Source organism: Triticum dicoccoides, chromosome 4B, assembly GCF_002162155.2.
Source record: "Triticum dicoccoides isolate Atlit2015 ecotype Zavitan chromosome 4B, WEW_v2.0, whole genome shotgun sequence".
Classification (NCBI taxonomy): Eukaryota; Viridiplantae; Streptophyta; class Magnoliopsida; order Poales; family Poaceae; genus Triticum; species Triticum dicoccoides.
The window spans coordinates 514,690,552-514,702,338 of NC_041387.1; positions in this window are offsets into that span (position 1 = coordinate 514,690,552).

An 11,787-nucleotide genomic window follows, 5' to 3' on the forward strand; every position below is an offset into this window, starting at 1 on the left:
ATACCAGCACAATAACAACAAATAGACAACACATTTAACAAGGCAACGACACAAATTCGTTGATGTTGGGCCTGACCAATAAAGGCTAGGACAAGAGTTTTCACCTTCAACATGAAACAGTGTTCCAATCAACATCTTGAGGATGAATCATTAGATAGTTGAACCCGCGAGTACTTCACGCCAGGCCAAAAAATGCACTCGCAAATTGGTGCAAAGTCTTCCCCACCTTAGATCATCGTCATGGTTGTTAGTGGACAACACATGTCTCGGTACGGATCTGATCGTTGCCACTCCACACTGATGCAGGTTGCACGACTACATCGCCATGATGTCAGAGCCGTTGCCTTGGTGTTAGATGTCCGTGGTGTGAGGGAGTCCTGGATTCGGGGGTCCTCGGGTGTCTGGCCTAGGAGTATGGGTCGGGTTGGATGGGCCATATAAGTGTTGGGGAACGTTGCAGAAAATTAAAATTTTTCCTACGGTTTCACCAAGATCCATCTATGAGTTCATCTAAGCAACGAGTCAAGGGAGTGAGTTTGCATCTACATACCACTTGTAGATCGCGTGCGGAAGCTTGCAAGGTGATGATGGAGTCGTACTCGACGTGATTCGAATCACCGATGACCAAGTGCTGAACGGACAGCACCTCCGCGTTCAACACACGTACGGGACGGGAGACGTCTCCTCCTTCTTGATCCAGCAAGGGGGAAGGAGAGGTTGAGGAAGACAGCTCCACCGGCAGCACGACGACGTGGTGATGGTGGAGAGGCAGTACTCCGACAGGGCTTCGCCAAGCACACAACGGAGGAGGAAAGGTGTTGGGGAGGGGAGGGCTGCGCCTTGGAGGGTGGTCCGGCTGCCCTCCCCTCACCCCTCTATTTATAGGGAGAAGGGAGAAGGGGGCCGGCCCCTCTAGAATCCATCTAGAGGGGGGCGGCGGCCAAGGGGAGAGGGGGAGAGGGTGGCTTGCCCCCCAATCCAAGGGGGCGCCCCCTCTAGGGTTCCCCCCCTCAACCCTAGGCGCAAGGGCCCAAGGGAGGGGGTGCGCCCAGCCCACCAGGGGCTGGCTCCCTGCCCCACGCAGCCCATGTGGTCCCCCGGGAGGGGTGGCCCCTCCCGGTGGACCCCCGGAACCCTTCCGGTGGCCCCGGTACAATACCGGTATGACCCCGAAACTTCCCGGTGTCCGTTTGACAACTTCCTATATATAAATCTTTACCTCCGTACCCTTCCGGAGCTCCTCATGACGTCCGGGATCCCATCCGGGACTCCGAACAACATTCGGTAGTCACATACTAGTCTTCCTAATAACCCTAGCGTCACCGAACCTTAAGTGTGTAGACCCTACGGGTTCGGGAGACATGCAGACATGACCGAGACGTTCTCAGATCAATAACCAACAGCGGGATCTGGATACCCATGATGGCTCCCACATGCTCCTCGATGTTGTCATCGGATGAACCACTATGTCAAGGATTCGATCAAACCCTGTATACAATTCCCTTTGTCAATCGGTACGTTACTTGCCCGAGACTCGATCGTCGGTATCCCAATACCTTGTTCAGTCTCGTTACCGGCAAGTCACTTTACTCGTACCGTAATGCATGATCCCGTGTCCAACACCTTGGTCACATTGAGCTCATTATGATGATGCATTACCGAGTGGGCCCAGAGATACCTCTCCGTCATACGGAGTGACAAATCCCAGTCTCGATCCGTGTCAACCCAACAGCTACTTTCGGAGATACCTGTAATGCACCTTTATAGTCACCCAGTTACGTTGTGACGTTTGATACACCCAAGGCACTCCTACGGTATCCGGGAGTTACACGATCTCGTGGTCTAAGGAAGAGATACTTGACATTGGCAAAGCTCTAGCAAACGAACTAAACGACCTTTGTGCTATGCTTAGGATTGGGTCTTGTCCATCACATCATTCTCCTAATGATGTGATCCCGTTATCAACGACATCCAATGTCCATAGTCAGGAAACCATGACTATCTGTTGATCACAACGAGCTAGTCAACTAGAGGCTCACCAGGGACATATTGTGGTCTAAGTATTCACACGTGTATTACGATTTCCGGATAATACAGTTATAGCATGAACAAAAGACATTTATCATGAACATTGAAATATAATAATACTTTTATTATTGCCTCTAGGGCATATTTCCAACAGTCTCCCACTTGCACTAGAGTCACCAATCTAGTTACATTGTGATGAATCGAACACCCATAGAGTTCTGGTGTTGATCATGTTTTGCACGCGAGAGAGGTTTAGTCAGCGGATCTGCGACATTCAGATCCGTGTTCACTTTGCAAATCTCTATGTCTCCATCTTGAACATTTTCACGGATGGAGTTGAAACGACGCTTGATGTGCCTGGTCTTCTTGTGAAACCTGGGCTCCTTGGCGAGGGCAATAGCTCCAGTGTTGTCACAGAAGAGTTTGATCGGCCCCGACGCATTGGGTATGACTCCTAGGTCGGTGATGAACTCCTTCACCCAAATCGCTTCATGCGCTGCCTCCGAGGCTGCCATGTACTCCGCTTCACACGTAGATCCCGCCACGACGCTCTGCTTGCAGCTGCACCAGCTTACTGCTCCACCATTCAACATATACACGTATCCGGTTTGTGACTTAGAGTCATCCAGATCTGAGTCGAAGCTAGCGTCGACGTAACCCTTTACGACGAGCTCTTCGTCTCCTCCATAAACGAGAAACATGTCCTTTGTCCTTTTCAGGTACTTTAGGATATTCTTGACCGCTGTCCAGTGTTCCTTGCCGGGATTACTTTGGTATCTTGCTACCAAACTTACGGCAAGGTTTACATCGGGTCTGGTACACAGCATGGCATACATAATAGATCCTATGGCTGAAGCATAGGGGATGACACTCATCTCTTCTTTATCTTTTGCCGTGGTCGGTGACTGAGCCGAGCTCAGTCTCACTCCTTGTAACATAGGCAAGAACCCCTTCTTGGACTGATCCATTTTGAACCTCTTCAAAATCTTATCAAGGTATGTGCTTTGTGAAAGACCTATGAGGCGTCTCGATCTATCTCTATAGATCTTGATGCCTAATATATAAGCAGCTTCTCCAAGGTCCTTCATTGAAAAACATTTGTTCAAGTAGGCCTTAATGCTGTCCAGAAATTCTATATTATTTCCCATCAGGAGTATGTCATCTACATATAATATGAGAAATGCTACAGAGCTCCCACTCACTTTCTTGTAAACGCAGGCTTCTCCATAAGTCTGCATAAACCCAAACGCTTTGATCATCTCATCAAAGCGAATGTTCCAACTCCGAGATGCTTGCACCAGTCCATAAATGGATCGCTGGAGCTTGCATACTTTGTTAGCGTTCCGAGGATCGACAAAACCTTCCAGCTGCATCATATACAGCTCTTCCTTAAGATGTCCGTTAAGGAATGTCGTTTTGACGTCCATCTGCCATATCTCATAATCATAGTATGCGTCAATTGCTAACATGATTCAGACGGACTTCAGCTTCGCTACGGGAGAGAAAGTCTCGTCGTAGTCAATCCCTTGAACTTGTCGATAACCCTTAGCGACAAGTCGAGCCTTATAAATGGTAACATACCATCCGCGTCCGTCTTCTTCTTAAAAATCCATTTGTTTTCTATCGCTCGCCGATCATCGGGCAAGTCTGTCAAAGTCCATACTTTGTTTTCATACATGGATTCTATCTCGGATTTCATGGCTTCAAGCCATTTGTTGGAATCCGGGCCCGCCATCGCTTCTTCATAGTTCGAAGGTTCATTGTTGTCTAACAACATGATTTCCAGGATAGGGTTGCCGTACCACTCTGGTGCGGAACATGTCCTTGTGGACCTACGAAGTTCAGTAGTAACTTGATCCGAAGTACCTTGATCATCATCATTGTTTTCCTCTTCAGTTGGTGTGGGCATCACATGAACGGTTTCCTGCGCTGCGCCACTTTCCCGTTCAAGAGGTAGTACTTCATCGAGTTCTACTTTCCTCCCACTTACTTCTTTCGAGAGAAACTCTTTTTCCAGAAAGCATCCGTTCTTGGCAACAAAGATCTTGCCTTCGGATCTTAAGTAGAAGGTATACCCGACAGTTTCCTTAGGGTATCCTATGAATACGCATTTTTCCGACTTGGGTTCGAGCTTTTCAGGTTGAAGTTTCTTGACATAAGCATCGCATCCCCAAACTTTTAGAAACGACAGCTTAGGTTTCTTTCCAAACCATAATTCATACGGTGTCGTCTCAACGGATTTAGACGGTGCCCTATTTAAAGTGAATGTAGCTGTCTCTAGAGCGTATCCCCAAAATGATAGCGGTAAATCGGTAAGAGACATCATAAACCGCGCCATATCCAATAGAGTGCGATTACGACGTTCGGACACACCGTTTCGCTGAGGTGTTCCAGGCGGCGTGAGTTGTGAAACGATTCCACATTTCCTTAAGTGTGTACCAAATTCGTGACTTAAGTATTCTCCTCCACGATCTGATCGTAAGAATTTTATCTTTCGGTCACGTTGATTCTCTACCTCATTCTGAAATTCCTTGAACTTTTCAAAGGTCTCAGACTTGTGTTTCATTAAGTAGACATACCCATATCTACTCAAGTCATCAGTGAGAGTGAGAACATAACGATATCCTCCGCGAGCCTCAACGCTCATTGGACCGCACACATCGGTATGTATGATTTCCAACAAGTTGGTTGCTCGCTCCATTGTTCCGGAGAACGGAGTCTTGGTCATTTTGCCCAAGAGGCATGGTTCGCATGTGTCAAACGATTCATAATCAAGAGACTTCAAAAGTCCATCAGCATGGAGCTTCTTCATGCGCTTGACACCAATGTGACCAAGGCGGCAGTGCCACAAATATGTGGGACTATCGTTATCAACTTTACATCTTTTGGCATCTACACTATGAACATGTGTAATATTACGCTCGATATTCATTAAGAATAAACCATTGACCATCGGAGCATGACCATAAAACATATCTCTCATATAAATCGAACAACCATTATTCTCAGACTTAAATGAGTAGCCATCTCGTATTAAACGAGATCCAGATACAATGTTCATGCTCAAACTTGGCACTAAATAACAATTATTAAGGTTCAAAACTAATCCCGTAGGTAAATGTAGAGGCAGCGTGCCGACGGCGATCACATCGACTCTGGAACCATTCCCGACGCGCATCGTCACCTCGTCCTTCGCCAGTCTCCGTTTATTCCGCAGCTCCTGCTGTGAGTTACAAATATGAGCAACGGCACCGGTATCAAATACCCAGGAGTTACTACGAGTACTGGTAAGGTACACATCAATTACATGTATATCAAATATACCTTTGGTTTTGCCGGCCTTCTTATCTGCTAAGTATTTGGGTCAGTTCCGCTTCCAGTGACCCTTCCCCTTGCAATAAAAGCACTCAGTCTCAGGCTTGGGTCCATTCTTTGACTTCTTCCCGGCAACAGGCTTACCGGGCGCGGCAACATCTTTGCCGTCCTTCTTGAAGTTCTTCTTACCCTTGCCCTTCTTGAACTTAGTGGTCTTATTGACCATCAACACTTGATGTTCTTTCTTGATTTCAGCCTCTGCTGACTTCAGCATCGAGAACACTTCAGGAATGGTCTTTTCCATCCCCTGCATGTTGTAGTTCATCACAAAGCTCTTGTAGCTTGGTGGGAGCGACTGGAGGATTCTGTCAATGACCGCCTCATCTGGGAGGTTAATGTTCAGCTGGGTCATACGGTTGTGCAACCCAGACATCTTCAGGATGTGCTCACTGACAGAACTGTTTTCCTCCATCTTACAACTGTAGAACTTGTCGGAGACATCATATCTCTCGACCCGGGCATGAGCTTGGAAAACTAGTTTCGGCTCTTCGAACATCTCATATGCTCCTTGATGCTCAAAATGCTTTTGGAGCCCCGGTTCTAAGCTGTAAAGCATGCCGCACTGAACGAGGGAGTAATCATCAGCGCGAGTTTGCCAAGCATTCATAATGTCTTGGTTCTCTGGGACGGGAGCGTCACCTAGCGGTCCTTCTAGGACATATTGTTTCCTGGCAGCTATGAGGATGATCCTCAGGTTCCGGACCCAGTCCGTATAGTTGCTGCCATCATCTTTCAGCTTGGTTTCTCTAGGAACGCGTTGAAGTTCATGTTGACATGAGCGTTGGCCATTTGATCTACAAGACATATTTGCAAAGGTTTTAGACTAAGTTCATGATAATTAAGTTCTAATCAAATTATGAACTCCCACTCAGATTAGACATCCCTTTAGTCATCTAAGTGTTACACGATCCGAGTCGACTAGGCCGTGTCCGATCATCACGTGAGATGGACTAGTCATCGTCGGTGAACATTCTCATGTTGATCGTATCTTCCATACGACTCGTGTTCGACCTTTCGGTCTCCGTGTTCCGAGGCCATGTCTGCACATGCTAGGCTCGTCAAGTTAACCCTAAGTGTTTCCGCTGTGTAAAACTGTCTTACACCCGTTGTATGTGAACGTAAGAATCCATCACACCCGATCATCACGTGGTGCTTAGAAGCGACGAACTGTAGCAACGGTGCACAGTTAGGGGAGAACACTTCTTGAAATTTTTGTAAGGGATCATCTTATTTACTACCGTCGTCCTAAGTAAACAAGATGCATAAACATAATAAACATCACATGCAGTTATGTAGTTGTGACATGATATGGCCAATATCATATAGCTCCATTGAACTTCATCTTCGGGGCTCCATGATCATCTTGTCACCGGCTTGACACCATGATCTCCATCATCATGATCTCCATCATCGTGTCTTCATGAAGTTGTCACGCCAATGACTACTTCTACTTCTATGGCTAACGCGTTTAGCAATAAAGTAAAGTGAGTTACATGGCGTTCTTCAATGACACGCAGGTCATACAAAAAATAAAGACAACTCCTATGGCTCCTGCCGGTTGTCATACTCATCGACATGCAAGTCGTGAATCCTATTACAAAGAACATGATCTCATACATCACAATTCATCATTCATCACAACTTCTGGCCATATCACATCACATGATCAATCGCTGCAAAAACAAGTTAGACGTCCTCTAATTGTTGTTGCATCTTTTACGTGGCTACAATTGGGTTCTAGCAAGAACGTTTTCTTACCTACGAATAACCACAACGTGATTTTGTCAACTTCTATTTACCCTTCATAAGGGCCCTTTTCATCGAATCCGCTCCAACTAAAATGGGAGAGACAGACACCCGCCAGCCACCTTATGCAACTAGTGCATGTTAGTCGGTGGAACCGGTCTCACGTAAGCGTACGTGTAAGGTTGGTCCGGGCCGCTTCATCCCACAATACCGCCGAAGCAAGAAAAGACTAGTAGAGGCAAGTAAGATGACAAAATCCACGCCCACAACAAAATTGTGTTCTACTCGTGCAAAGAGAACTACGCATAGACCTAGCTCATGATGCCACTGTTGGGGAACGTTGCAGAAAATTAAATTTTTTCCTACGGTTTCACCAAGATCCATCTATGAGTTCATCTAAGCAACGAGTCAAGGGAGTGAGTTTGCATCTACATACCACTTGTAGATCGCGTGCGGAAGCTTGCAAGGTGATGATGGAGTCGTACTCGACGTGATTCGAATCACCGATGACCAAGTGCTGAACGGACAGCACCTCCGCGTTCAACACACGTACGGGATGGGAGACGTCTCCTCCTTCTTGATCCAGCAAGGGGGAAGGAGAGATTGAGGAAGACAGCTCCACCGGCAGCACGACGGCGTGGTGATGGTGGAGAGGCAGTACTCCGACAGGGCTTGGCCAAGCACACAACGGAGGAGGAAAGGTGTTGGGGAGGGGAGGGCTGCGCCTTGGAGGGTGGTCCGGCTGCCCTCCCCTCACCCCTCTATTTATAGGGAGAAGGGAGAAGGGGGCCGGCCCCTGTAGAATCCATCTAGAGGGGGGGCGGCAGCCAAGGGGAGAGGGGGAGAGGGTGGCTTGCCCCCCAAGCCAAGGGGGCGCCCCCTCTAGGGTTCCCCCCCTCAACCCTAGGCGCAAGGGCCCAAGGGAGGGGGTGCGCCCAGCCCACTAGGGGCTGGCTCCCTGCCCCACGCAGCCCATGTGGTCCCCCGGGAGGGGTGGCCCCTCCCGGTCGACCCCCGGAACCCTTCCGGTGGCCCCGGTACAATACCGGTATGACCCCAAAACTTCCCGGTGTCCGTTTGACAACTTCCTATATATAAATCTTTACCTCCGGACCCTTCCGGAGCTCCTCGTGACATCCGGGATCCCATCCGGGACTCCGAACAACATTCGGTAGTCACATACTAGTCTTCCTAATAACCCTAGCGTCACCGAACCTTAAGTGTGTAGACCCTACGGGTTCGGGAGACATGCAGACATGACCGAGACGCTCTCAGATCAATAACCAACAGCGGGATCTGGATACCCATGATGGCTCCCACATGCTCCTCGATGTTGTCATCGGATGAACCACTATGTCGAGGATCCGATCAAACCCTGTATACAATTCCCTTTGTCAATCGGTACGTTACTTGCCTGAGACTCGATCGTCGGTATCCCAATACCTTGTTCAGTCTCGTTACCGGCAAGTCACTTTACTCGTACCGTAATGCATGATCCCGTGTCCAACACCTTGGTCACATTGAGCTCATTATGATGATGCATTACCGAGTGGGCCCAGAGATACCTCTCCGTCATACGGAGTGACAAATCCCAGTCTCGATCCGTGTCAACCCAACAGCTACTTTCGGAGATACCTGTAATGCACCTTTATAGTCACCCAGTTACGTTGTGACGTTTGATACACCCAAGGCACTCCTACGGTATCCGGGAGTTACACGATCTCATGGTCTAAGGAAGAGATACTTGACATTGGCAAAGCTCTAGCAAACGAACTAAACGACCTTTGTGCAATGCTTAGGATTGGGTCTTGTCCATCACATCATTCTCCTAATGATGTGATCCCGTTATCAACGACATCCAATGTCCATAGTCAGGAAACCATGACTATCTGTTGATCACAACGAGCTAGTCAACTAGAGGCTCACCAGGGACATATTGTGGTCTAAGTATTCACACGTGTATTACGATTTCCGGATAATACAGTTATAGCATGAACAAAAGACATTTATCATGAACATTGAAATATAATAATACTTTTATTATTGCCTCTAGGGTATATTTCCAACAATAAGATCAAGCTGAGCATTATCCACCATGTCCGGATGGGACTTCTCAATACATGGACGACAAGAATAGAGTACGGAAGCTTCCTTCCCTCATAAACTGACCTTTTACAAACCCTAGACCCTTCCAGTGTGTATATAAACTGGAGGGGTTAGTCCATAGAGGCTATCTTCTTCACCATCATTGGAATCCTCATAGGCTAGACATCTAGGGTTAGCCATTATGATCTCGAGGTAGATAAACTCTTGTAATCTTCATACTTGCCGAATATAATCAAGCAAGAGTAGGGTTTAACCTCCCTTAAGAGGGCCCGAACCTGGGTAAACACTGTGTCCCTGGCTTCCCGTTACCATCGATCCTTAGACGCACAGCTTTGTCCCCTCCACCCGAGATCTGCCGGTTTTGATACCTACATTGCTGATTTCATTGAGAGCTCTGTCGTGCTGTCTACAAAAAGCGATCTATGGCTCGCCTAGTCATCACCAATAATATCACTTTTGGAGAGTGCCTAGCTTCTGGGCAGACCCTCCAGATTGGCGGCTTCACTGTAAGAGCTCGCGCGGCAGTCAAGCCTGCGGCTCCCCCTACGATCATCAAACACCATCTTCACATCGGCCCCGAGTACTCCGAAAAATTGGATCCGGCGGATGTTTCGTCTTTAAACAAACTACTGGACCGCATCGCCACCCTAGGGCTCTCTACGGACTATGATATGATTGGACTCAAGCCTGACCAGAGGGAAATTAACCACCCGCCGATCACCCATCTCGTGGCGGTTGTTGAGGAACCGGCCAAAGGCACCTCTCTCTCATACTGAAGACTAAGTATGTTCGGATATCCGAATCCCCTGAGCCGGATACTCTTCCCTCGGACGGGACCTTACGCCCCCCGGACTCTGGCTCAAGCGTAGGATTACAGGAGCCCTTGTGCCTCCCCGGACCCGAACCGGTCGCTTCGGAGACCTTGCAGGCTTCGAACTCAGAGGTGGGACGGGATCCAGAATTTAAGCCACCCACCCACCACAATCTATGTTCTCCAAGCAATTCAGGTCCCCCAGATATATACGACCTGATGTATGTGCGGCAGCAGCCTCAGGAAACATTCCACCACTTTTGGGCCAGGTTCCTACTTGTAAAAAACAAGATCGAAGACTGCCCGGACAACGATGTAGTTTCGGTCTTTCATCGTAACTGCACCGACGAGGGAATATTGAATACCCTCGACCGTTGCCGCATACAGAGCTTCACGGAACTATCGCAAGTAGTACAAAAATATTGTGCAATGGAAAGCACATGGAGGGCTCAGAAAACTCAGCTGGAGCCCACTGCCTTAAAGCAGTATGTGACCCGAGCTAAACGGACACATCCTGGCGGATCACCAGACCACCAGTCCATGGGCAGGAAAAACAAATCCTTCATGGGACACAGATCCGTTGTTGACGAACTACTGGACAAGCCCTACCCGATCCACGCCACTCCGCGCTCAGTCCCAACCCACAGCCTTCGAGCATGCTGGGTACTATGGCAAGTAGCAAAAAGTGGAGAGGCCATCCTCACCACAACCTCAGAAAAATACTCTTCGGAGAGGGACAACTCTAACATCCTCACGGTCTTCTAGACCTTATCTTCAAATAATCAATGCAAACGGGCGCTTCACGACCTCACCGAAGTCCACCAGGTTACCGCATTGAGCCCATGGAATGACACGGCAATAACCTTTACGGCCGAAGAGGAACCAAAGGCCCGATTAGTCCGAGCACCCGCCGCATTAGTACTAAATCCCATCGTTGATGGTTTTTGGCTTACTAAAGTGCTCATGGACGACGGCAGTGGGCTTAACCTCATCTATGAAGACACACTCGATAAAATGCAGATGGACAAATCACACATCGAGCAAAATTATACCACCTTTTGAGGTATTATCCCCAGTCGAGAAGCACAATGCTCGGGGAAAATCAAACTGGATGTGGTAAAAATCAAACTGGATGTGGTATTCGGCACACCCGAAAACTATAGATCTAAAGAGTTGCTCTTTCATGTGGTCCCCTTCAATAGTGGGTATCACACTATCCTCGGCCGGGATGCTTTCTCACGTTTCCAAGCTATACCCCATTACAGGTATATGAAACTCAAAATGCCCGGACCTAATGGAGTTATCACAATTTTGAGCGATCCGGACAAAGCCCTCTGTGCCGAAAACAAAACCGCATCTTTGGCCCTCGAGGCGCTATCCAAAGCCCTAGCGGCGGAGGAATTAACTACCCTACAGTCCAAGTGGATAGGTACGATGTGATCCTCGATAAGAGATCCAAATCCACCTCCTTCAAGCCAGCCGATGAAATAGTCAAATTTCAAGTGCACCCGACGGACACCGCCCTACGCGCATTCCTGCGCGAGAATTGGGATATTTTCACATGGCACCCTTCACACATGCCCAGCATCCCATGAAGACTGGTCGAACACAGTCTCAACATAATCAAGGGATTCAAACCCATGAAGCAGACACTATGATGATTCTTTGATCCCAAACGTCAGGCTATGGGAGAAGAGCTAGCCAAGTTATTAGAGACTGGG